Raw genomic sequence first — 23,316 nt, 5'->3', positions numbered from 1 at the left:
CAGCGGGAAGTCCTCCTCCCTTCCATCTGAGAGGATCCAAATCTGGGGGAGAGCGCCCAGCCCCTGCCCCCTCCCCCAGCGCCCAGCTGTGAATGGGCTGGCCCCACTGTAAGGGGGCTTTACTACATGAGAGCACGTCTCCGTCTACACCTGCCCGGCAGAAAGGTAACTTTTATTTGGTACTCAGATGTGTTCATATCATTTTAATGTAAACTCCAGCCTTGGCCGATCATTTTCTTCCAATGAAAAACGAAAGGACTTTGAGTCCTAACTCAACGCAGTGATTGCTCCCCCTAAGTTCCTACTTCAAGCCCAATTTAAGCAAGAAATAGAGCCTTTCGTTCAGATGAGTGAGAAGGCAGCCCTCTCCAAAGTTTGCAATGACGTGCAAATGGTGGTTGAGTGCCTGGGCGCCTAAGAACCACAAAACAACCCAAGGGGATCAAGCACTTGGAAGGGGGATGGGACGGAGCAGCACAGCACCCCTGGAAGGAGAACACACGCTACTACTTCTCCTGAAAGAACACTTGCCGGGAAAAACTAACCTGACAACAAACAATCAGCTGGAAATGTGGGGTTACTGTATTTCCATCATAAATTCTGCACCCAATTCTATTCCACTTTAAAAGTATGCAAAATTCTCTAGTAAGTTACGTGAATATATTTAATTAATAAAAGGCCTCTGAAATTTTTAAATTTTTTTTTTGCGGTACGCGGGCCTCTCACTGTTGTGGCCTCTCCCGTTGTGGAGCACAGGCTCCGGACGCGCAGGCTCAGCGCCCATGGCTCACGGGCCCAGCCGCTCCGCGGCATGTGGGATCTTCCCGGACCGGGGCACGAACCCGTGTCCCCTGCATCGGCAGGCGGACTCTCAACCGCTGCGCCACCAGGGAAGCCTGGCCTCTGAAATTTTAATCAAGTTCAAGTTGCCCTAAAGGAATCTTATCATGATATTCTTTGCAGGAGACTGTTGATTTTTTTTTAATTTATTTTATTTTATTTTTTTTGGATGCGTTGGGTCCTCGTTGCTGCACACAGGCCTTCTCTAGTTGCGGCGAGCGGGGGCTATTCTTCATTGCGGTGCGCGGGCTTCTCATTGCAGTGGCTTCTCTTGTTGCGGAGCACGGGCTTTAGGCGCGCAGACTTCAGGAGTTGTGGTGCATGGGCTCAGTAGTTGTGGCTCACAGGCTCTAGAGCACAGGCTCAGTAGTTGTGGCGCACCGGCTTAGTTGCTCTGCGGCATGTGGGAATCTTCCCGGACCAGGGCTCGAACCCGTGTCCCCTGCACTGGCAGGCGGATTCTTAACCACTGTGCCACCAGGGAAGCCCTGACTTCTTAATGAAATTCATAGACAACATACAAATATTAAAATCTGAATCTCTTCCGAAATATATTTATACGATTAAAGATAAAATTATCCTTTTACAAGCTTTCATACATTACAAAATATTCTTAATAACGTTTTTTGTTACTGTGCTTTTCAATATCCATTCCATCTTTGAAAGAAACAAAGGAAATACTATTATATACACACATACGTATTTCCCTAGGTGTTTCCACTATCTCTGAGTAGAAATAGTCTACTTCGTCAATAAAACTGAACAGTTTGCGATTAATTATGCTGTAGTTATTGACCTTAAATTGAAGCAACATCTATTTTTGTGTGTGTATATATATTACATATAATATTATATACACACTGAAATTATGTTCACTGAGAGAAATCCAGATTTTTAAAAACCCTCTTGAACATGACATGAAAAGCGACCCCCTCTGAATTAAGTTTCCTATTCAGCTACCCAATGTTTAGTACTGTTCCAGACCAGAACATCTGGAAAACCAGTTTCAGTACAGGTAGTCGACACTAATTTTCTCTGTTGCCTTGGGGGAGGAGAGAACACTGGAAATATTTATGTATTAAAGAAATATGTTTCTTGAACAGATCTGAAACAGAACTTTCAGGGTGGTCCAGGCCAAAAACAGGTCATGTTTTAACACAAAATGACTTTAGACAGAGCCTGTCAGTGCACGACGTTGCTACATCTCTCACCTACAACAGGAAAATAAACACACTGTACGGCAAAGAGCGGAACAGAAGCTTACATTTTTTCATACAGCTGTATGGAATACACCACCTCCCCACTCCCCACCCCCCGCCAAAGGGGTTCCCTCCCATTTACGTGCAGCCTGTCAAGTCCGTCCAACACAACAAACTGCTGTGTTAAGGGCCTCATCCATCACAACTGCTCAACACTTCCTTGCTAGGCAATCTCCAAGGGGTCCTTCCGGCCCCCTCCCGCACACGGTACGCCTCTCCCTGGAAGCACGCCGGGCTCCTTCCTGCCAGGACTCACGCTGAGAGCCCAGGAACTTTGCCCACTTGTCTACAGCCTTCCTTAAAACTTCACTTCGGGCTTATCCATAACAGAAATCCACCCTAAACCTCAACTCTTCACATCACCAGATTCTGCATTCCGTCAGCACTCATGAATTTAGCTTATACCATTCTCTAGTCATTTATACGTGTCCACATTTTTACACTCCAACTTTGCAACTGTGGCGTGTGGGTGTGTGTTGGATGAGAATCTTCACTGGGGCAGGGATCTTGTCTTCCCATTTCTTTCTACTGATCTATCTTCTAGAGTCCTGCCTTGGTATCTAGGACGTGAGATTTATATCCTGTAACTCACGATAAGTCAAAGGATAAAACTCAATGCCTGACTTAAAGGCATACTGAGTTTCCCAATTATACCCAATTCTTTTCATTCTGCCCTACTCTTCCCATCCTAAAATCTTCACTATGAACGAGGTACGGACTGGAAAGATTTACAAAAGCAACTCTCACTCTCTGGGGGAATATCTGTCAGGAGGGTGATTCTGTATTTCAGTAATGAAAATGATCACCCCACACGACAGCCTCGTGACCACGGCTCACCTCCATGTGACCACCACTCCAATCGCCACCCACCCCAAGCCTTCCTATCAAATGACCTCTTCTCAGAGTCATGGACATATATACACTAACAAATGTAAGGTAGATAGCTCGTGGGAAGCAGCCGCATAGCACAGGGAGATCAGCTCGGTGCTTTGTGACCACCCAGAGGGGTGGGATAGGGAGGGTGGGAGGGAGGGAGACGCAAGAGGGAAGAGATATGGGAACATATGTATATGTATAACTGATTCACTTTGTTATAAAGCAGAAACTAACACACCATTGTAAAGCAATTATATCCCAATAAAGATGTTAAAAAAAAAATGACCTCTTCTTTTCACCTCAGCTCGAATGTTTTCATTTTCCACCAAACGCTCAGAGAATCCACTAACAAAAGATTCAGAGCCATCACGTATAATTTTGTTCACCTGTCAGTCAGCCAAACACCAAGAACGCATCAATTTGCTTTTCTTGTTTGCCCCAGCAGTTCCCTGCATCTTCCTTCTTCTCTCACGCTGCGGCAGACGAAATGTACCCCCGTTTTCTCCTGCTCTGCTCAGAACACCCCCCAGGTGACGGCCGGGAGCCAGATTCACAAGGAAGCAGCTTGAGCTTCTGGTGGTCACTCGCGGACCCTCCCAAAGCCTCAGCCCTAAGTTTTTATCCATAATTTTGTGCTCATTTTTTAAAGGAAGGCCCCACAAAACATGCACCTGCCCTGTTATTAAACTCCCGCTCAGAAGGCACCAGGATGGCCCAAGTGCCTCGGAGCCCTGAGTCAATGGCAGGCCCACCCCAGGATGGAGAGATGGTCCAGGCCTCCATCTCGCTCAGGCCTCCCTCCTGTTCCCTTCCCCACCTTGGCTGACTTCCCTCCCAGCATCTCCCTGTCACTTCCCCATCTCTGTCTGAGGGGGAAGAGTCTCCTCTTCCCTGATAAGGAGCCCTGTCCGCGGCGACCCTGGGCTCACCCTGCTTCCTTCCCCTAGGAGCAGGAACGGCCCTGCTCACTCTCTTCCTGGAGAAGCTGGGGCCCAGCACAGACCAGCACCCCTGCCACATGCCCGGGACTCCGGATGCAGTGTCGGGCTTGGAGCTGCAGAGTCCGCTAACCTCCTTCCCTCGTGACATTTTACCTTAACTCAAAATGACCTTGCTCTCCTCCTCTGTCACCCCCCTACCCCCCAGACAGAATGATCAACGCCATCAACAACCCAGGGGCCCAGATAGAAGCCCGAGCATCCTCTTCTCCCCTGCACCCCCAGGCCCCCCAGCTGCAGGCCACACCCTCCGTACCCAGTCCCACTGTTCCTCCTCTCCAGCATGGAGTCTGCAAGGATTCCCGAACAGCTCTGCCAAACCCTGAGCTCAGCCCTCTCCTCGCTGGAGGCCCAGCCCTTTGGCTCTGATGATGTTGCCTCTCCCTAAAACACCTACAACTCTTCCACGGCACAGAAATCATCTCAAATAACTAAAAAGTGATGGATGAAAGAGAAACAACACTTTGTCAATGCACTGCTGCAAGAAAGTGAAGAAACTTGGATCCAGAGAGCATGGATCAGAAACAGTAAATGGGGCAACGGCAACTCTTGCCCAGACGGCCTTTGCTAAACCTGGGGCACCCAGGGCTCTGGTTTTTAGGATGTAGAGAAGAGAGACACAGCCAGGGCCTGTCCAGCGCAGGCAGCTGAAGACGAGACATGTGCAAGAAACAGGTATGTATTCCCTTTGGGGTCCCTTCTTGATATACGGTAAACAGCTGAAGTGTGCTAGTGGACTGAATTCTCGTGTTAATTATTTTCCCATAGCTGCAGAAAGGCTTCAGAAATACGCTGAAACAGTCTGAGGATGTACTAACCCATAAGGAGGTACAATTCTCTATGAGGATTAAAAGGGAAGATCCAACCCATCCTTCCCAGACAAGAAGTGGGTTCTCCCCCTAAAATAACAAAGGCAAAGCATGCTTTCTCTGTTACCTGCTCTGCACGTCCAAGTATTATTTTAGAATGTGTGGAGGAGATGTTGGCAACGTTTATGTATTTTCTGTTCCAGTTTAGTAAGTCTTGGACCAGGTACAATGTGACTAGATTTATGACTGTGTACGGTTTTAATTAAATCTGTTTGGAAGGCTATTTCTTCTTCTTAAGTCTTCAGGCAAGTGACACTTAGATGGAGGTCTTGACATCCTAGCAAAGCCTGCTGTTCCTGGCTACAAATTAAGATTTTTTCTGAAGGAAAAAAATGGCATCGGATTGAGAGTTACGGTTAAGCCAACTTTTCTTTCTTCAGTTACACAATGAGTTAATGGTGTTTTTTTTTGTTAAGACTTTTGTGAAGCCAGTCATGAACGGCCACAAACCATATGATTCCATTTATATGAATCGTGCCAGAAGAGGCAAATCTAGAGAGACAGAAAGTGGGTTAGTGGTTGTCAGGGTCTCCGGGGAAGAGGGACTGCTAACAGGTGTGAGAATCCTTTTGGAGGTGACGAAAATATTCGGAAATTGATTGTGGTGCATAAATGAGTGAATTGTACGCTTCGTGAATTACAGTAGAAAAGCAGTTTACAGCACTGGGCCTTGATGGTTGGCAGGGACTTGAGGGAGAGGGAACAGGGGTTACTGCTCATTTTCAGTTTGCAAGATGAAAAAGTTCTGGAACTTGGCTACACAACAACAGGAATATACTTAACACTACTGACCTCTACACTGAAAAACGGTTATGATGGTAAATTCCATATGATGTGGGGTTTTTTGGCCACCACTGGAAAATTTCTAAATTATTTTTTAAAGTGGGGGAGGGGAGGGCTGGAAAAACACTCCACCTGGTTCAAAGCTGCCGTCTGTGTTCTGTCTTCCAACTGTGGGCGCAGGTCCAGCATCCACAGGCTACGGAGAGAGGAGCCTCCCCTCTCTCTCCAGCACTGGTTTAGCTCCCTTTACTACATTCCCCGGAGTCCCTTTATATTAGAAATAGCAGGCATAATCAAAAGGTTACATACAGGGCTTCCCTGGCGGCACAGTGGTTAAGAATCCACCTGCCGATGCAGGGGACACAGATTTGAGCCCTGGTCTGGGAAGATCCCACATGCCGCGGAGCAACTAAGCCCATGTGCCACAACTACTGAGCCTGCGCTCTAGAGCCCGCGAGCCACAACTACTGAGCCCACGTGCCACAACTCCTGAAGCCTGCGCGCCTAGAGCCCATGCTCTGCAACAAGAGAAACCACTGCAGTGAGAAGCCCGCGCACCGCAACGAAGAGTAGCCCCCGCTCGCCGCAACTAGAGAAAGCCCGCGTGCAGCAACAAAGACCCAACGCAGCCAAAAATAAAAATTAATTATTTTAAAAGTTACATACAAATTACTTTAGCAGAATTTCTCCTCAGATAGTGCCTCTCAAATCACTGGTGGCTGTTTTAGGAATTTTCGTTTCTATTAGAATATTACACTGGATTCCACAGGGCCAACAGCCTGGGTAGTGCAGTGAGGTTCATGCCTATGAATGTGGCTTGGTGGGGCTCTGCACGGGGAAGTCTTCATTGAATTGATGCCGACACTGGGGGGTGTGAAGTCCTGAACAGCTACGCTACAGAGCTGAGCGAGCCCACAGGTGAAGAACACCGTTAGGGACCCGAGCTAAGTGATTCCATCCATTGCCAGTTGTGTGGCCTTAAGCAAGTTACTTAACCTCTGGGTACCAGATCCTTTATGTCTGTAAAATGGGAATAATAATGGTACCTCCCTGAGAGATTAAGACAGTACCTGGCTCTGTAAGTGTGCACTGCTATTATTGTTGTTGCTGTTATTAGGCAGTAAGCTAATTTTAAAAGTGTGATTCTGTTCATGTACTGTATTAGTCTGCTCAGGCTGCCATAACAAAATACTACAGACTGGGTGGCTTCAACCCAGACAACAGAGATTTCTCACCGTTCTGGACGCTGAGAAGTCCAAGATCAAGGTGCCAGCACACTCAGCGACCAGAAACAGACATGGTTCCACAGAGCCCAACCATTAAAAACAAACAAACCCAATGACTAAAAACATACACAATAGTGATAAGTTCATTTAGGGGGTTTCTGTAAACCAATGTACTCAGCACGTGCTTCATAACACCGCCTCAGAACTATCCAGTACTATTAGATTGTATTCAGAATTGTATGATGGCTATGACAAAACACTAAGATCACACAGAAATCAACGATCAGGTCAGAAACCAATCAATTAGTATCAACAAGAAAGTTTCTATATGTATGGACAATGGCTCATTCCAGGACACAAATAAACATAACTTCTCCCTAAATACTTCAGCCCCCAAACCCATCTCCCCCTCCCACTCTGAAACCAAGACAAAAATCTACCGAGAGCACCGTTATTGCCATCAAAGTTAAGACAGACCCAAAAATGTATGATCTATTTTCTTATTACTCAATGACGGGCGTGGGAAGAAATCCACTGATAGTTACGTACGTTTACCTATCCTCGCAATAAAATAATACAACTTCTTTGGTTTGATGTCATTAGAGTTGAAAGATGTGACTACTCCTTGGCTCAGGAAAGGCATTATTATAAATCCAGGTTTTTTTAAAAATATTAAAGGAAAGTAGAGAAGTTGGAAATGTTTCCGAGCATTTTGGTCAGATATGCACAGATGGGCTTAGTGGAACTTCCCAGTCAATTTTCTGTCTCCAAATGAGGCTGTTTTGTTACAGATATACTTTCAAAGACATACTACAGAATCCTTGAGCTACATCTTTGGCTAATTCTATACTCATTCCTTTCTTCATTCCCTGTCAACATTTCTAACTTAAAAGCAACGTATTTCAGGTTTAACTTTATGCAAAAAAATACTCTGTGAAATTTTTCACATTATTCCAGTAATAACTAACACAATTTCACTTCTTCAGGTTTCACTAGGCAAAGCATTATTAATTAAATGTGAAGATTTTTTTCTAGATGTTTAGTATTCCATGACACTGAAGTGCTATGTTTGTTCTTTGAGCATTTAAAAATATTTGAGATTTCAGCAAGTGGTTTTTTTTTTTTAAATCAGCAAATTGGCATAGATAGGAAAAAGTCAGAATGCTAATAATGAATCTATCTCATAGTACGTGTTCTACCAATTTGTAAGCTGAGCAGCCTCTTTTCCATCTACAGATCCCAAAACAAGGAAGAAGAGTTAAACATTTGATTTTAAACATACTCTGGCCTGTCTTTTAGATGTGACACTTAGGCATACTTGCATCGTTCTCTGAGGAGAAAGGCAGAATTAGAAGAATCAGCCACTGGGTGAAAATTCAAGAATAGGAATGACTGAATTTCCCAAAGGACAACAGTACATGTGCTTTCACCATTTCTAACTATATCCAATAGATCTAACGACAAAACTCTGAGAAACAGAGGCACTGACAAAAAATCTACCTTTTATTGCTGAGGCCATTATTTTCAAAGCAACATCATTTACTCAGTTAATTTGCTTAGCATTTAGCAAATCTTTCTACTACACAATCCAAACATAAACATTAGTGGATGCCTTGTCAGAATTAAAACTTGCAAATCAGTGAAATCCAAATTAATGAGCGTTTATTGTAGGAGAAAACTGTCCATTGTGAGTATCAGTACTCCCCCCATGCCCTTAAAAAACCTTTGAGTAATAACAGATTACAAAACTTTTCAGTAAAGATAACGGTTGCTAATTTTAAACTCGTATATATATACATATTTTTTATGAAAACGCAAAATATGTTCCTTGCATCAGAGTTTCCCAAAGTAGAGCCCGCAGAAACACCTCCTGGAGAACTTCTGAAAACAGATTCCCGGGCCCCACCTACACAGATTCTGATTCTATGGGTCTGGAATGGAGCCCAAGAATCTGCATTTCTTTCTAACCAGCTCCCGGTAACCCAGGTGCTGTCGGTGCATGGACCAAAGTTTGAGTACCGCTGCCTTAGACGCTCTATATTTTTTGTATGTAGTTCAACTGTCCAGGAGATCGAAAGCCAGGCTGTTTTGAAAAACAAGTGGCACACTACAGCAGAAAGAACAGAGGGGTTCTTTGGACTTGGACAATGTGATGGTTAATTTTATGTGTCAACTTTCTGGGCAATGGAGTGCCCAGATATTTGGTAACACATTATTCTAGATGTGCCCGTGAGGATGTTTTAAAATAAGATTAACATTTAAATGGTAGGCTGAGTAAAGCAGGTTTGCCCTCCCTAATGTGGGTGGGCCTCGCTCAATCAGTTGAGGGCCTGAACAGAACAAAATGTCTGCCTCCCCGCAAAGAAGAGGAAATTCCCCGTGCCTGACTGCCTTCGGATGGGGACATCGGCGTTTTTCCTGACGTCAGCCTCAAATGGAAACATCAGCTCCTCCTGGGTATCAAGCCTGCCGACCCTCAGACTGGGGCTACACCATCACCTCTCCTGGGTTTCCAGCTTGCTAAACTCACCCTGCAGATCTCGGGACCTGTCAGCCTCTGTGATCGCGTGAGTGGAAAACCCAAGTCGTGAAAAATCACTGCGAATGGCAGCTTGACAAAAATTTTAAGGTCTCCAAAGCCAAATGTGGAAGCTAGGGGAAAATAAATTCTAACGCCGTTAAGAAACAGGTATTTAGGTACATCAGAAAAAAGAATACTTCCTTCTCTGAAGGTCCAACAGCCAACATACACACCTGTGAGGATAGAACGCGTGCACAGTGTCCTCGTCCACTTCAGAGAACAACTTTTTACTGTTTCCTTGTTGCTGCTGCTCCAAGTTATTCCAAAGAAATGACGAATTTCACTTCGCAGCGTACTTCAGACCAGCCGCCCTGAACAAACCCTACCACTGAAAACTACTAACAATACGAGATACAACTTTAAAATAATCTTTTGAGCTGCACCGCTCATCTGGCCAGAAAGCAGAGCCTCCAGACAAAGAGAACAGGGGAACCCTAAGAGCTGGTCAGAGCCCCGAGAGCCACCGGCGGAACGGGGTCCAGAGCAGGACGGCCCTCACCCATAGACGGAGACACCGTCACCGGCAGTCCTCAGACCAGCTGGCCTGAGTGTTTCTGTCCCCAAGTGCAAAGGACCTGAGGGAGGACAGAGGAGCAGAGGAAAGAGCATACGGGATCAATCATGAGAGTCCCAACCTAGCCATTCCCCTCGGAGGTGGGAGAAAGTCAGGTTCAGTGAGACTCTGAGTCCCGAGGTATCTGCCGTCTCCTTGCAGCACCCCCATTTCTACACAGAGGACGAGACCTCTAGATTCTTATTATTTACCACACTGGGGTGTTCTTAAAGGCCAAAGAGCTTAATTACTTAATGGCCAGAAAAACCCTTCAGAGCCCAGGCTTAACCTTTCCTGTATCCCCCCAGGGCTAACTACAGAAGAGTTGGGCTCAGGCTGTTACCAATTCCATGTCCTGACTTTGCCCAACAGGGTTCCTCCCCCACCCCACACAGAGGGGTGCTGGCTACCCCGGAAGCTCGGGAGGCAAAGAGATGCCACAGCGTCCCCCGGCAGTGGGTCCGTCTCCATCATCATCCCGAAACACAGACGAACTGGACACGATGCCTTCAAGACTTGGTACCCGCAGCCCCCGCTCTCCTCAGTCTGTGCCTTGAAACACGTTGTGTGCCATCACTCTGTACCCTGGGTCTCACCCTTGGCCCTGGGAGGTGGGATTGCAGTAAGGAAGGTGAGGGAAATAAATGAGTAGGCTGTGTCTTCTGTGAAGATGGCCTTCTCTTGCAATGACTTCCTTTGTTAGAAACAGAAAAGGAGGGACTTCCCTGGTGGCACCGTGGATAAGACTCCACGCTCCCAGTGCAGGGGGCCTGGGTTCAACCCCTGGTCAGGGAACTAGATCCCACATGCATGCCGCAACTAAGAGTTTGCATGCCACAACTAAGGAGCCTGCCTGCCACAGCTAAGGAGCCCATGTGCTGCAACAAAGGAGCTGGCGAACCACAACTAAGGAGCCCGTCTCCCGCAACTAAGACCCGGTGCAACCAAATAAATAACTAAATATTAAAAAAAAAGAAAGAAAGAAAGAAAAGGAGCCCAAACCCCAGAAAAGCAGCGGGGGAGGAAAGGTGAAAGAAAAATAACTAATTTGGAGAAAATTCATTTCTCAGGTAGCTGACAACAAATACGCTCAGCTCACAGAAAGAAGAGTGTCAGTGACGAGGTGCAGTGAGAACCGGGGACACGCTGCCAAACATGACCTACGGGGCAGAAGCTACGTAAAGAAACACCTCCGAGGACCCGAAGTTAGCGGCCACAGCAGGGACTTTCCATGGTCCTCTGGCCTCCGCAGGCGGATGCTGCTTCAGAGATGTCAGACAGGGAGCAGCGCTACCCTGAAAGGAACGGGGAAGGGAGGGAATGGCAGACGGGGGCCTGCGCCCTAAAGTGGGGCCCCTGAGCTCTGTTCCAGAGACCAACACAGAGCTGACGTTTTCCTCCGATGTAGAAATGAGCCAACGCCTTTGAGAACCCTGGAAACCAGAGATATTAAAACCAGATTGAGAGTCCCTCGTGTGCATCTCTCTCAAACCAAGAAGTACGTGTCCTGACTGCTCCTTCAGTCCCCATCCCTCCCTGAAGTAACATTCCTTGAGACGTCTACACAGAATCTGGGTAACTGAAAATACAACCACTCGTTGGTTTTAAGGACCCAAGTGATTAGGGCTTACATTTTCAAATATGGCACAAAATGAATGTGTGTGTGTATATGTGTACATACATGCATACTTTTCTAAGAGTGTTTTCACTCACTGAGAATTACTTGGGGTAAATAAATATTACCAGACACATTTCCTCTGTTCAGCCTACTCCAGCCCCCACCCCCTCCTCTGTCTTTACCCACTCATCCCCACCCTCGGACCACTGTAAATATCCAATAAGACATTTCAGCGCAAATAAATGGACAGATACGAATTCTCCTTCTTTCCTTTAATCAGAACCACCGTCTGGAACTAGACTGTTGATGCAGAACACTGGCAAAGTAGGTTGCAAGAATAGACAGAATTTAAAGTCAGGCTAGACAAAGACCATCCTAGGAAACTGTTCAGTCTATTGTGTAAATTAAGGTCACCAGAGGCAGAGGATGCTCTGACCACAAAAAAGCTCTGGTCTACTGTACCAGGAAGGACAGGAAATGCAGCGAGGTACCCAGGATACCTGTGAGGAGGTGGGAAGACAAAAACATTAGTTCTTAAATCAAAAAATCCACCACCTGGGCTTCCCTGGTGGCGCAGTGGTTGAGAGTCCGTCTGCCGATGCAGGGGACGTGGGTTCGTGCCCCGGTCCGGGAGGATCCCACATGCCGCGGAGCAGCTGGGCCCACGGGCCGTGGCCGCTGCGCCTGCGCGTCCGGAGCCTGTGCTCCGCAATGGGAGAGGCCACGGTGGTGAGATGCCCGCGTACCGCAAACAAAACAAACAAACAAACAAAAAAAATCCACCATCTACTTGATTGGCTCCAAGGTTTAGCTGCAATTTCACAGTTATTAATGAAATTTCAGTAATTATAGGACTAATATAGCAACTTCAATTTTCCCAAGCATCTACAGTATCCTCAGTGAATTGTTTTACTGACATTAAAAGCAGAGTTTATGAAAAATTTATATTTACACTGATTAGGCCATATCAATGTGTCCTAGCTGAAAATCACCCTGGGGTGTGTGGACAGTCAAACTACATTGAAGCTGGTGTATCTTCAGCAGGAAAAGCAAGTGGAATGAGTGAATGACTAGGTATATGTTACTCATCTTTTTCCTTATGGTCTCAGAGTTTCCTGTATAACCCCAAAGCTATATAAATGGTTTACCAAATGTCTTCCTAACGTCTTATTTATTTTTATGTTTAGAGCTAGACCTTTAATCCATCTCAAAGATTTCCTTGTATCCGGTATCAGATGAAAAAATTAATTTTTTCTTCCAAATCAATAGCTAAGTCAACCAGCACCATGTATTAATAAATAAACCACTCTTTTCCCACCAATTTAAATGCACTTTTACCATATATAATTTCCCAGATGTACTCAGGCTCTTGATTCTATTTCTGTGCCAGTACCTGCTGTTTTAATTATAGTGGCTCCAAAATTCTAACAACTGAAACAGCAAGGCCCATTTTACATATTTCAAAAATGTCTTATGATTCTTAAACATTTCTTCTCCCACAGGAACTTAAAACCATTTTGCCTGCTTCCCCATTCCCCAAAGAACAGCAGTGCTCTGACTGACAGGGTCTAACAGGTGTAAATGGCTTCAGAGGGGACTAGCGTTTCATGATGCCATCTTCCCATCCAGGAGTACGGCCTGTTCTTTCACTATTTTGATCTTGTTTTAAGTCCTGTAAAGTTTTACATTTTTCTTCCTATCAGGCATGTTCCCTCCTACTTAAACTTATTTGAGTATTTTTTTAGTCTTACAATTTTGAACTTTTTCCCATCTCTAAGTTGTTATTCCAAGGATGGAAAAAAAGCTATTGGTTTCTATATTTAAGTCATCCAAATCCACTTAATTTCAAAAGTACTTAAAGGATTATCTTGGGTTTTTAAGTATATGATGATAATCTCTGAAAACAAAAAATAATTTCACTTTTTTCCCAATCTCTTCAACTTCTCACTGTATAAGTTAACACCTTTAAAATATTATTAAATAATAGTGGCGAGAGAGGGCAATCATGTATTTCAATGGGAATAGCTATACTATTTTATCATTTAATTGAATGTTGCTGGATTTTGATAATCATTCTTCATCATATTTAGGTAATTTCTATCTACTTCTATTTTCATCAGATATTAAAAAATCATGGCTACAAACAACTAGAGACATTTTAAAACCTAAGGGTATTTTTTCTTTATTATTTTGAAAGACTCCCTAATGTTGAACCATCCTTGCATTCATGGAATAAACCTTAGTTGGGCTGACGTTTAAAAAAATACCCTATCTGGCTTTAATTTATTCATTAAATTAAAATAAATTTGGGGCTTCCCTGGTGGCGCAGTGGTTGAGAGTCCGCCTGCCGATGCAGGGGTCATGGGTTCGTGCCCCGGTCCGGGAAGATCCCACGTGCCACAGAGCGGCTGGACCCGTGAGCCACGGCCGCTGAGCCTGCACGTCCGGAGCCTGTGCTCCGCAACGGGAGAGGCCACAGCAGTGAGAGGCCCACGTACCGCAAAAAAAAAAAAAAAAAAAAAAAAAATTATTTTATTTATAATTGTTCCTGTATTCATTAGTAAAATGGATACTTTTCTTACTATATTTTCCCATATTATCTATGTTAGGTTTTGAGTTATATCATATTGTAACATTATATATTTTTAATAATACAGAAAGTATCTGTCCTTTGAACACTGGCTATAAACTGGGCCTAGTGCTTTAACAGATGAGCTTAGTCAATTAACACCTGGGCTGCAAACGTCAACTTTTCCCTCAGTGGGGAAGAAATTCTCAGAGTTGCATGTAGACATATTTACACACACCAAGTGAAGATGTGGGATGATAACTCTCTTCCAACTTTGCAATTTCTGACTTGAAAAGGGAATATAAGAAGAGTCCTTTGGAATTGACAGAACCCTCCTGAGATAAGCAGGGCACTTGGAGAGGAAAATCACAGTAACATCTGAGGTTTGAGCACTGGCCGAAGATACCAAATGAGTTAATAGTACAAACGATTGGAATCCCATGTCATTCCCCGACCACAATTTTTGAAGTTTGAAAAGAAATGAAAATATTCCTTAGGAATTCACAGCTTCCTCATGGAACTGAGTAGTGAGTGGGCCCCAGAGCTTTTCAGTTTCCTCCTAAGAAGTCAAACTTCTTCACATATATAGAGTCTTCCCACAGTACTTGTAATAACACGTAAACGCAACTTCCTTACCATGGTTCTCCCTAAGCAGAGACTTTGGCTGGCCTCTCCCCCCACCCCCTACTCGCTCCCTTCCTGGGGTTCGGGGTGGGGGAGTTTTTATCTATCAGATGGGTGATCTTGGGGGCAGGAGATGGGCCTTCTTGGCTCAACCCTTTCCCCTCTTTGGTCAGTTCTGCCCACTGTCAGAGAACACGCACTCTGGGCGGTACTCACCCTGGGAGACTGCGGTTCCCCTGTCTGTGTGCCAGTAACTGGGTGGTGAGTCTGTCCAGTTCAGGACACAGTGAACAGGTGGCCAGCACCTAAGTCTGGCGTCTATCAGCATCAGGCTGATGCTGTGATCAGTGGTGGGTAGCATGCCTCTTTCTCAGTTGGTTCAGAACTCAGGAGAGGAAGAAGACGTTATTTATGAACACCGCCCCCTCGTAAAGCTAAACCACCACTTTATTTCAACAGTGAACTTTGTATCAACAGAAATGTAAGATGGGCTGAATGGGACGCTTTATCAATGCCCTCAACCCTCTATACCATGTAAGAAAAGCCTAACTATTGGGCCAGAGAGCTAAACCCAAAGCAACACTGATCACTTAGAACCACAAAACCTGCAGGCACTGGGCCTAGGAGGTCATGCACACCTGCAAACGGGGACCCTTGAATATCTGAATTCCTAAATGACAATACACACCATGGAAGGCCTTCATGGGGTCCTCACTTGATCTACTGTAGATGGGGAAACTATTATGAACATCTCCTGGGAAAATCAGACAATACTATCAAAAACTCCACTCTAGGGCTTCTCTGGTGGCGCAGTGGTTGAGAGTCCGCCTGCCGATGCAGGGGACACGGGTTCGTGTCCCGGTCCGGGAAGATCCCACATGCCACGGAGCGGCTGGGCCCGTGAGCCATGGCCGCTGAGCCTGTGCGTCCAGAGCCTGTGCTCCACAACGGGAGAGGCCACAACAGTGAGAGGCCCGTGTACCGCAAAAAAAAAAAAAAAAAAAAAACATATTGTAAAAGACAAATGAGGCAGTGGCCTAGCTTGCAAGAACTCACGTCCCTGCTATCTAGCCATGGGGAGTTGCCCCAGTGACCTTTCAGTAAGCCCCCTGCTCGACTCTCATTAGCCAGAATCGATCATTCTGTTGCTTACAACCCAAAGACTTTTAATTGAGAAAAGACATAAAACAACTGTAGGGAAATGCCATAGAGTATTAACACTGTTGTCTGGTTGGACGATTTTTTTTTTGGCTGCAGCTTGCAGGATCTTAGTTCCCTGACCAGGGATTGAACCCAGGGCCACGGCAGTCAAAGTGCTGAGTCCTAACCACTGGACCGCCAGGGAATACCCGAGGTTGGATTTTTTTTTTTTTTTTAAGTTTTCATGCATCTTCTCAATTTTCTACAACGCGCACAGATTGCTTTAGGGCTAAGTATTAAGGGACTTAAAGGGTTTGAGGGTTAATTTCTTTTAAAGATCAAATTGTTCCTCTGGTTTTCACTGAATCCCTTCATCTGTTCAAAGATGCCTAAACCTCTAATGTTCAAAGTCATCATATTAACAAGCAATTGTTAAAATAAGCTATGATGACAGCTTCATGGATAATGACAATTTTCTCAATGATGCCCAGATCTCTTTTTTTGGGAGCCAGTGGCGGGGGGGGCGGTTACCCAGTTCTCTAAGGCACATAAGAGGCAATGACTCACTTATCTCGTGACCCTGTGGAGGTCACAAAGAACCCACACCCACGCTCCTGGGCATGACCAGTAACCGTCACACAACCTGCTAGGAAATGTCATTAGACCATCCCAACCTGGCTTTTAAATAATGCTTTCTGAGTAATTCCTTAAAACGCTCATATACTAAAACAATATATTCAATCTACTTTTTCTTTTTCCACTTCTCTAACCTCAAATGGGCAATACAGTAGAGATAAATGAGGCCTAGTAACCCAGGTGAGATACTTCAAGTCCCAGGGCTTTCCACAGTGTTGCCAGCATCCCCCTTCTATCATATGCTGTGCTGTGACCTTACCCTCAAAGGAAAACACTTCTGAGATTACACTACATGCCCTGTTGCTGCCGTCAGTTAATGGTATTTCGCATGGTCATTCAGGGGCCTCAAGCTGTGAATAAAATACAAGTAGAAAGGATTTCGTGACAGGAGAATTTACCCAAATGCTCTACTTTGGGGACAAAAATTTAAAACTTCTTGTATCAATCTCCTGACTACAAATTTCTAAACGCTGCAACACAAGCAGAATAAATACCACTATGACTTGTTTCATCTTCACTGTCAGATGAAGCTCCACAAAGGAGGAGCAATGTGGGCAGAAGGGCAAAGAATAGAAAGTTTATCATTTGCAGGGAATTAATTAGAACAAGGTCCAAATGGTATGTCTTGGCAGCTCTGTGCTTAGAACGTCATCCGTTACTCAAAAACAGTATTTAATTGCAGATCTGCGTGCCAAGTGCAGCAAGAAGATGCTGCTTGGCTTGCTGCCTTAAATATATGTTTTGTGTGCAATATTAAAAGATTCAGTTTCTGAGGTTATGAGAATCTTATTATTCAACTCACACAGAAAGAGCTAGAAAATAAAGGATGCATAACACCTTTGGTAACTTGAGTATCATTCTGAAATTTTGTCTTTGCAAAGTGTTCTCAATCAATCGTTAGCCTAAGACCCAGCAAATCATGCCACGGGAGGTGAACTGACCCTTAGGATACAGGGATTTGCTGAAGGTACCACAAGTGGGTCAATGAACAGAAAAGGTCTATTAACTGTTTACCCCTCATATGTGCAGGAAACTCACTAGCTGCTGCAGAGGTCACAAAGAACCCCGCCCCAGCTTTAAAGGAATTTACCGTCTCTCCGGCAGGCATGAGCCATAAAACGATAACTAATGATATACAAACAGAAGATAAACACCAACACCAAACGATGCTGTGAATGCTAGTGAAACAAATGTTACCATGGATGCTTCAAAGTGTCTTCACCAGTCATCACAGAAATGAGGTCACAGTACTTATAAGCTAGCATTTTAGTTTATTGGAATGAGTTTTTTCCTTCCTCCAAGTCTTTTTAGCCACAGATGAATCGACTTCCATATCCCCTGACACCTGCCTGATACACTGTCAGGATTCAACTGAAGCACAGTACATGGAAATGAAGGTCTAGACTAGTTTTCTCAAAGGCTAATATCAATTGTGGTTATTTTAACTAGTTTCCAATTTAAAAAATATATGGTTAAAAAAAAACACAAAATTTTCTATCTTAACCATTTTTAAGTGTTCAGTAGTGTTAAGTATACTCACATAGGTCCCCAGAAATTTTTCGTCTTGCAAAACTAAAACTATGTTGCCATTAAACAACAACTCTTCATTCCCACCCCTCTCCCCAGCCACTGGCAATCACCATTCTACTTTCAGTCTCTATGAATTTGATGACTCCTGGGACCTCACGGAAGTAGATTCATACAGTATTTGTCTTTTTTGTGACTGGCTTAGTTCACTTAACATAATGTCCTCAATGCTCATCTGTATTGTAGCATTTGACAGGATTTCCTCCCTTTTCAGACTGAATAATATTCCACAGTATGTATATACCATATATTATCCATTCATCCATCAACGCACATTTGGGTTGCTTCCACCTCCTGGCTATTGTGAATAACACTATTTAAAGACAGGTGTTCAAATATCTCTTCAAGATCCTGCTCTCATTTATTTGGGGTATATACTCAGAAGTGGAATTGCTGGATCACATGGTAATTCTAACGTTTCATTTTTTGAGGAACCGCCGTAATCTTTTCCATAGTGGCTGTCCCTTTACATTCCCACCAACAAGGCACAAGGGTTTCAATTTCCTCGCATCCTGAATAGTTGTTGTATTCTGTGTGTGTGTGTGTGTGTGTGTGTGTGTGTGTGTGTGTGTGTGTAGCAACCATACTAATGGGTGTGAGGTAATATCTCATGGTGGTGTTTTTTTTTTTTTTTTTGGTACGCGGGCCTCTCACTGTTGTGGCCTCTCCCGTTGCAGAGCACAGGCTCCGGACGCGCAGGCTCAGCGGCCATGGCTCACGGGCCCAGCCGCTTCGCGGCATGTGGGATCTTCCCGGACCGGGGCACGAACCCGTGTCCCCTGCATCGGCAGGCGGACTCTCAACCATTGCGCCACCAGGGAAGCCCTCTCATGGTGGTTTTGATTTGCATTTCTCTAATGATTAGTAATGCTCTTTGGCATAACTGCTCCAAGACAGAGGATGCTGGGAGAGCAGTGAAGGCTTATTCTTTCAACCTAGACCAATACATCAAAAGAATGGCTATTTCCCAGAATCAGAGTGAGTGATGTTGGGAGATACTACGCAGTGACTTTCAAGTCAGCACTCTCCCGTCGCTGATTCACAAAAAAATGCTGGAGAAGGAAGGCAAATTACTTCAAACCAACCCACTCCTACAGTTCGCTTGATTGAAACAGCCAAGATTTCCCATCTAATATGACGGCGCAGACTACAGTTCCCATTTTAATCATGCATACACGTGATTTAAGGGAGTTTTATGTGATAAAGCTCTCCTCCACCTATTAGGGAAATGCCCCATTCTCCATCGCGACCCAAAGGAACCAGAGCAGAAAACTGGGTGCTCAAGTTGCACATCTAGAAGTCACAGCAGCAAATGGCCCACCCATTTCTCCAATGATGTTTCAGAAAAAAGCCAGACAATGAAAACTGCTGTATGTACAGGCTGGACTGGATCTCCCCAAAGTTCACATGCCGGAGTCCTAACTGCTCTCCCCTCCCACCCAGTAGCCAGTGACCTTACTTGGAAGATGGGTCTTTGCAACTGATCGAGTTACGATGGGGTCATTAGGGTGGGCCCTAAACCAGTATGACTGTGGCCTTATAAAAGGGAGAAACTAGGGCAAACACACAGAAGGAGACGGCCAGGTGAAGATGATGACACAGACTGGTAGAGATATATCGACAAGCCAAAGAACACCAAAGATGGCCAGCAACCCGCCAGAAGCTAGCAGGGAGGCATGGAAAAGATTCTCCCTCACAGCCTCAGAAGGAACCAACCCTGCCCGCGCCTCAGTCTCAGACTTCCAGCCTCCACAGCTGTGAGTCAATCAATTTCTGTTGTTTAAGCTGCCCCCTCCCTGGTACTATGTTACAGCAGCCCTTGCAAACTGATACATTATATCTCACCAGATGTCCAACTGCATTGCTGAGTGATGGAGTAGCCTAGGCAAATGGACCACTAAAGCATCGCTTCAATGCCACTGCACAAAGTGTTGCCAGTAGGACTCTGAAACATCGCTGATCGGCTCCAGGGTTCACATGGGTACAGGGCACAGAGAAAAAGAGCTTAGTTTCATCTAGTACTTTGTGTACCATGAAACAGTGACCAAAAACAAAACCAACTCTCCAGGCCCCTTGGTCAAGCATTTCTGGAGCCAAGCGGAGGGCAAAAATAAGTTTGGAAGCTAAGCATTGCGACTTGTACCCACATAAATCTCTCTCTAAACAGCCCCGGCTTGGCAGGGTGCCTATGGGCTGCTGGAAATGGCTTGGGTTCTGCTGAACCAGTTTTCTAGAGAAAATTAAAACTTTATTCACTAAGGCTGCCATGTACCTTTCAGGAGCTTCAAAAGAGAAGGCAGCCGGGGGCACTAAAACAGGAAGCCCATCGGGGCTTCCCTGGTGGCGCAGTGGTCGAGAGTCCCCCTGCCGATGCAGGGGACACGGGTTCGTGCCCCAGTCCGGGAAGATCCCACATGCCGCGGAGCGGCTGGGCCCGTGAGCCATGGCCGCTGAGCCTGCGCGTCCGGAGCCTGTGCTCCGCAACGGGAGAGGCTGCAACAGTGAGAGGCCCGCGTACGGCAAAAAAAAAAAAAAAAAAGAGGAAGCCCATCTTAGAGAAACTGCCCTTGGAAAGGAAAGGAAGGGGCGGGGGGGGGGCGGGGAAAGACAGGTTAACTTTGTCATTAGGGATTCGGAAAGTTCACAGGTAGCCAACACCAAGAGTTTGCTTGGAATGAAGGTTTTCCTCTGTGCTGTGAATAATGGGTGAGAGCTTAAACCAGGAGAGCCCTGAGCAGGGCGAGTCCAGGCACCTCATGACGTGGTCAGCAAACAGGACCTCTGATCACCCCCAATGAAACCTACCTGCATGGGTGAGCTGTTCAACACACCTGAAACCCAGTTAATAAAGGGAAGGAGCTCCTTGGTGCTTATTACGAAACTAGACATTCCATTTAACAGCTCTAATAAAATATGTCACCGTGGTACTTACAAAAATATCTACATCGGGCAAAGGCATGATAGATGGCCGATAGCAGTATCTAAGTTTTGTTTCCACTCACAGATTCAGCATATGCTATAACTACTGCACCACCCTGTCCTTTTTTTAAATCATCTGGATTCTAGTATTAAATTGTCTATAAATTAAATAAAAGCATGCCCATGAATGACAGAACTTATATGTGAATAGAAGACATTTTTGTTGGCGCCTGCCATGGGAAGCAGTGTCCTGCGTGAGACGAAATGAAGGTTGGAGGGTCAGAGGAGAGGCTGCAAGGATGGAGACAAAGGCAGGGGAAGAGAGAGGAGCCTAAGTTTTAGGAGACAGGAACTTGGGAGCCCATGCCTGGTGGCCTCAACTTCCTCTGTGAGGTGTAAGTCCTGGGCATCTCCCAAGAGATGGGGTGCCCTGGCCCTTGTCTCACGGCCCCACCGGCCGGCCTCTACAGACCGCTCCCTTAGGCTCCTCATTTGCGGGCCTCCGGTTCAGGGACAGGCGACGCCGACAGGGTACGGGTGGTCCACCCGCCCCTCCTCGGGTTCCCTCCTGGCCCTGGCAACGGCCATCGCTGCCGCTGGCCGGGCCCTCCTGCGTGGCCACAGCATGACCCACTTGAGACCCACTCCCTCTTCTTGCCCCTTTAGACTAAGCTTGTGTAGCCGCAGGAATGCGAAAGCTGACTGGAAGGGACTGGGAAGGTCTATAACAGCCACCGTGGGAGCCAGGAAAGCAGGGGGGCACTCTGGCACAGTCACCGGGATGCTCTGAGGACCAGGGAAGATCTGAGTTTGTAAATTTACAGTGGCAACAACCTCTGTTGTGATACATTTTTTCCAACCACTCTTAACTGCCTTGGGTAGCAGCAGAGGAGAAAGGAACGGCAGCCGCCCCAGAATCACAGCAAAGCAAGAGAGAATCTGGGTGCCCTGGGAGAAGAGGGTCGAGGGAGGGGAGGGTCCTGCGAAGTTGAAGGGCAGATGTGATGGGAGGGGACAATACGGAGAGGCAGCTCAGCTAGGATTCGGAAAACCAACTCAATGCCAACACTGAAAAAACAGCACCAACACAGGGGCATGGACCTCCATAAAAATGTTACCAGATATTTATTACTGGACATCTATCCCATTCAAGTGTCCCCCGGAACCTAGGAAGATCAGTCATGCATGCCTTTTATTTCCCGTTTCTGCTGTTCCTCGTTCAGGGATACATACTTGGAATCAGGAACTGAGGAATGCTTCGGGTTATACATCAGACAGCCTTACATACAATGAGCTTTAACTGTGTTTTTAAAAAATATACCAAGAAGGAAATCTTCCTACAAAATGTTCAGGGAGAACAAAGACTGCAGTGTTTTATTTTTAAAAGGCGTGTGTTAAGCGAAAGCCGTCTCGAGGCTCAGGGTAATACCGACGTTCTTTCCCCTTCGTTTCCCCACTGTTTAAATACACTTTTGCTATGAGCTGAATTGGGGCCGCCTCCAACTCACAGCCTGAAGTGCTAAACCCCTGTACTTCAGAACGTGACCTTCTTTGGAAATAGCATCTTTACAGAGGTCATCAAGTTTAAATGAGGTCAGTAGGGTGGGCCCTAATCCTGTATGGCCGCTCTCTTTACATTGGGCTGACCAAAGATTTCGTTCAGGTTCTTCCATAACATCTCAGGAAAAACCCGAACGAACGTTTTGGCCAACCCAATAAAAAGGGTATATTTGGAGACAGACACCCAGATAGGGAAAAGGCCACGTAAAGATGGATGCAGAGATGCAAGGCACCCCAGAGACTGCCAGCAAATCCCCAGAAGCTAGGAGAGCACCACGGAACAGATTCTCCCTCAGAAGGATCCAATCCTGCCAACACCTTGGTCTTGGACTTCGGGCCTTCAGAACTCAAAGAGAATGGATTTCTGTCGTTGAACCCGCCCAGTTTGTGGTACCGCGTCACGGTGGCCCTAAGAAACCAACACAGATCGTAACCGTGAAAAAGGCACTGTCTTGACACCCTAATAACTCCACAAGGGCTCTTGGGTCTCGCTTTTCAATGCTTTAGACACTCAGCCTTATATCTAGATCGAAGGTAATGTGAGCATTTGAGTTCTGTTTGCAGAAACACGTTCTGACAAATGACCATGGAAGATGACGTGACAGCCAAACACACTTGATCAGTTCGCCTCATCAGTAAATGGCATCAGAATTAAAGGACAGGTAACACCCCCATTCC

The 23,316-nt window shown here is 45.7% G+C and overlaps 1 protein-coding gene across 5 annotated transcripts in view; it reads right to left on the bottom strand.

Moving 5' to 3' along the window:
- FARP1 (FERM, ARH/RhoGEF and pleckstrin domain protein 1) overlaps positions 1-23,316 on the bottom strand; it is a 285,374-nt gene that overhangs the window by 194,153 nt on the left and 67,905 nt on the right. The window lies entirely within an intron of this gene.

Source organism: Leucopleurus acutus, assembly GCF_964270905.1.
Source record: "Leucopleurus acutus genome assembly, chromosome: 18".
Classification (NCBI taxonomy): Eukaryota; Metazoa; Chordata; class Mammalia; order Artiodactyla; family Delphinidae; genus Leucopleurus; species Leucopleurus acutus.
The sequence above is the reverse complement of the archived record's forward strand: the minus strand, read 5'-3'. Positions and strand labels throughout refer to the sequence as shown.